This window comes from Penaeus chinensis, chromosome 12 (assembly GCF_019202785.1).
Source record: "Penaeus chinensis breed Huanghai No. 1 chromosome 12, ASM1920278v2, whole genome shotgun sequence".
Classification (NCBI taxonomy): Eukaryota; Metazoa; Arthropoda; class Malacostraca; order Decapoda; family Penaeidae; genus Penaeus; species Penaeus chinensis.
In genome coordinates, this window is record NC_061830.1 from 4,680,283 (window position 1) to 4,685,282 (window position 5,000).

The following is a 5,000-nucleotide window of genomic DNA, read 5'->3' on the forward strand; positions in this document are numbered from 1 at the left end:
AGAGAGAGAGAGAGAGAGAGAGAGAGGGGGGGGGGACAAGAGACAATAAAGCGAGAGAGAGAGAGAGAGAGAGAGAGAGAGAGAGAGAGACAAGAGGCGATAAAGCGAGAGAGAGAGAGAGAGAGAGAGAGAGAGGACAAGAGACGATAAAGCAAAAGAGAAAGAGAGAGAGAGAGAGAGAGAGAGGACAAGAGACAATAAAGCGAGAGAGAGAACAAGAGGCGATAAAGCGAGAGAGAAAGAGAGAGAGAGAGAGAGAGAGAGAGAGAGAAAGGACAAGAGGCGATAAAGCGAGAGAGAAAGAGAGAGAGAGAGAGAGAGAGAGAGAGAGAGAGAGAGAGAGAGAGAGGGAGAGAGAGAGAGAGAGAGAGAGAGAGGACAAGAGACGATAAAGCGAGAGAGAGAGAGAGAGAGAGAGGACAAGAGACGATAAAGCGAGAGAGAAAGAGAGAGAGAGAGAGAGAGAGAGAGAGAGAGGACAAGAGACAATAAAGCGAGAGAGAGAGAGAGAGAGAGAGGACAAGAGATGATAAAGCGAGAGAGAGAGAAAGAGAGGACAAGAGGCGATAAAGCGAGATAGAAAGAGAGAGAGAGAGAGAGAGAGAGAGAGGACAAGAGACAATAAAGCGAGAGAGAGAGAGAGAGAGACAAGAGGCGATAAAGCGAGAGAGAAAGAGAGAGAGAGAGAGAGAGAGGACAAGAGACGATAAAGCGAGAGAGAGAGAGAGAGAGGACAAGAGACGATAAAGCGAGAGAGAGAGAGAGAGAGAGAGAGAGAGAGAGAGAAGCCCAACCCTTTTATGAGAATGATATTTTTGTGAGGATCCTTTCTCGGAGTCAGATATTTCTCGCGGCTTCTGCTTGTGCTTGCGAATTCATGAGTGAGAAATTAGATAGATTGATTGATACGCAGATGGCTTGACAAAGAATAATAGAAATATGATTTTTATCGTTTATTAATGCAAAAAATAAAATTTGCATAGTGAAACTCTTAATAGTTTAAATTCTGCTTCGATGCTTTAGTTCAAAGAGAAGAGATACAGAGAAAAAAGGGGGAAAGAAAAGGAAGGTTGAAGAAGAGAAGGAAAGAGGAAACAAAAGAGAGAGAGGTGGAGAGGGTCAAAGAAAGAGAGAGGAAGGGAGAGGAGGGGGAAGAAAGAGGGAGGAAGGGGGAGAGGGAAAGAGAGTGAGAGAGAGAAGGAGACGGGGAGAGAGGGAAAGAGAGTGAGAGAGAGAAGGAGACGGGGAGAGAGGGAAAGAGAGTGAGAGAGAGAAGGAGGAAGAGAGAAAGGGAAAGGGAGTGAGAGAGAAGGAGACGGGGAGAGAGGGAAAGAGAGTGAGAGAGAGAAGGAGAAAGGGAGAGAGGGAAAGAGAGTGAGAGAGAGAAGGAGACAGGGAGAGAGGAAAGGAGAGTGGGAGGCAGGCAAGGAGAAAGGGGGGGGGGGGCATTACAAACCTAATTTTGTGGTATAAATTCATATACTCATTTACTCTACGTGAAAAAACTTAATGTATATTTCTCTCATCACTAAATATAAAGGAGTAATATATATGCATACAATTAGAAAATAAAATATGCATAGATAATTATTTGCAACGATTTTTTATTTAAATGTGTGCTGAAAACGATTTGAATAATAGTGACTACAAGAACACTTATTAAAGTTGCATGATACAATTCAACATTAATAATAATAACGAGTTATTTAGTATCAAAGTCAATATCAGTTCCGAAAATGAAAAGAAATTGATTATGATAATGACGATAATAATATAATGGTCATTAATACAACAATATGATAGATAATAGCAATGAGGGATCTAATCTTATTATAGGATGCTAATGATAATGCGTATTACAATTAGTTAAATATAATTCGCACATGCATAATAACAGCAGAACATAAATGATATCGAAAATAACATTAATTATAGTTATTAATTGTAGGATTGAACAAGTTTGTGGATAAACACGTGTTTTTTAGTTGTCTCACCCATTAAGTAATCTACATAATTGACGAATTAATAGTATGTATTATTGTACGAAGAAATGAAAAAGATTCATATATTTTTCATAGGATCTGACTATACTTACTTGTTCATATCTTAATGATAGTACAAAAAATATGAACCATTATCAAAATACATATTTCTCATGATCGAAAACGATAACAGTAATATCGCAGTAATACTTATGGAAAGAGGCCTTAGAAATGTAAAAAAAATATATAACTCGCTTAATAATTGAATCGGTTTTGTAGACAGCAAGCGGTATCGTCTCGGACTACAAAAAATGAGTTATTTCTTTCTGACCTCTGGGAAAAGCTTCTCGAGGTCAAAGGTCACTCAGGGCGCCAGCTATACGGAGAGGCAGCAATATATATATTTTTTTTTTCTTCATAAAAGAGGCTTATGATTGAAATTTGGATATTGCTTGAAGTTTTTTACTATTTTCCATCTACTTCAGCTATTGAAAAATAACTTGAAAAGAAAAAAAAGATCATGAACTTTCATTTCGGGAATGTGTAGAGAGATGTAATACATGCCTCTCAAAGATAAAATTTAAGAGATGAAGAGTTTATCATGTAAACTATATGATGAAAAAGATACACCTAAATAATAAAGATGAATAGAGGAAGATAAAAAATAAGAAAGGCATATCACACGACCTTCTTTTGAGAGAGAGAGAGAGAGAGAGAGAGAGAGAGAGAGAGCGAGAGAGAGAGAGAGAGAGAGAGAGAGAGAGAGAGAGAGAGAGAGAGAAAGAGAGAGAAAGAGAGAGAGAGAGAGAGAGAGAGAGAGAGAAAGAGAGAGAGAGAGAGAGAGAGAGAAAGAGAGAGAAAGAAAGAGAGAGAGAGAGAGAGAGAGAGAGAAAGAAAGAAAGAGAGAGAGAGAGAGAGAGAGAGAAAGAGAGAGACAGAGAGAGAGAGAGAGAGAAAGAAACAAAGAAAGAGAGATAGATAGAGAGAGAAAGAAAGAGAAAAAGAGAGAGAGAAAAAAATAAAGAGAGAGAGAGAGAGGGGGGGGGGGGAGGGAGAGAGAGACACAATGAAACAAAGAAAGCGAGATAGATAGAGATATTTGAACACATAAAAAAGAGAGATGGAGAGAGAGAGAGAAATTGAAACAAAAGAAAACCCACATTTAGGAGCAAAACGGGAAATCACAAACATAATCTTATATACATTTACATAATCACTTTACTCGAAATTATTAAATTTAATGATAGTTCTCTGACCTCCGATTAACGTGAAATAATATAATGAATTACATGACATGATCATATTAAAAGAAATGCGTTAGATAGAATTTACAGATAATTACTGTCTTTTAATTAATGTGTGCTGATGACTTATCGGATAAAACGATTTAAATAATGGTTAATGATTATAATAGGAACACTTATTAAAGATGATCAATTGAAATATTAACAGCATTACAGTGACAGTGATTTGGCAGTAAAAATATTATTAATGATTTTTCCTTTAAATGGATAATGACAATGGTGATATAATAACAAGAACAATAATATAATAGTTGACAAGAATAAGATATGGATAATGATGATATAATGACAACACGAACACCGATATGACAGATGATAACAATAAGATGCAAAATGATGATGCTTAAAAGAACAATAAAAGATTTATTCGTAAGCAGCAGGCAATAGAAACGTAAATACTGATTATATTAGACATATTTACTATATTTAACATACAGGATAAAAAAAAAAAAGGTAATAATGACAGCAATACTAATGGAATTTTTTTTTTTTTAGATATATAAAACCTCAATTTGTTTAATTATTTAATTTTAATTTAATCTTAGTTTTTAAAACCCTTCTTTTGTTCTTTTTGAGCTTTGGGAAAAGTTAAACATTAACATTTTCAGAAAAAAAAACTGTCAGTAATGTAATGTATATATGTGCGTGTGTGTATGTGTGTGTGTGTGTGTGTGTGTGTGTGTGTGTGTGTGTGTGTGTGTGTGCGTGCGTGTGTGTATGCGCGCGTGTGTGTGTATGCGTGCGTTCGTGCGTGTCTACCCATGCACACTTAATAAATATCATAATTTTAACAGTGTTACGAATCTGCCCTAGTTTATTTACTCACTAATTGAAATGGTAATCTGTTTATTCATACAAATCATTTCGAAATGTGACATGAACCAAGTCCCATTGAGAATCGCGTATTGACTAATAAACCGATTGACAATTTGGGAGATAGAGAAGCTGATAATTGAAATAGAGAAATTAACAAATTTATAAAAATTGATAGAGTGACTGATGAATAAATGGAAATACTGATATATTTAAAAGAAAGGAGATACGTAGAGGAGCAAATTGATAGATCAATAGACGTATTCATAGAAAGATTGATGGATAGAAAGGCAGACCTACAGAGATAGAGAAACGAATCTATAAAAAAAAAATAATAATAATAGAGAACTATATAGATATTGTTTGATGAACACTTACCGGTGTACATAAAAGAAGATAAATACACAGAAGGAAAGAAAGAGAGAGAGAGAGGAAGAGAAAGCGGATTAGGAGAGAAGGGAAGGAGGAAGGAAAGACGACAGAGAGGCAGGCAGAAGGGATAGAGGTAGATTGATAAAGATAGAGAGATAGGAAGAGAAAAAAGCAGACACAGAATAGACAGAGGAGAGAGAGAGGGGGGGGGGAGAGAAGGTGAAATAAAGACAGAATGAGGCAGACAAGCAGAGAAGGGAGAGAGAGAGAAACAAATAACAGACAGAGCGAGAGACATACAGAGGGGAGAAAGAGAGAGAGGAATAAAGAAAGAGCAAGAGGCAGACTAACAAGGTATTGGGGAAAGAGGAAAAGAAAGAACGAGAGGCAGAGAGAAAGAGAGAGCGAGAGGGAGACAAACAAGACATTGGAGAGAGAGAAAGAAAGAGACAGAGGAAGGGAAAAAGAGAGAGCGGGAGGCAGACAAGCAAGACAGAGGAAATATAGAAAGCAAAAGCAAAAGAAAAAG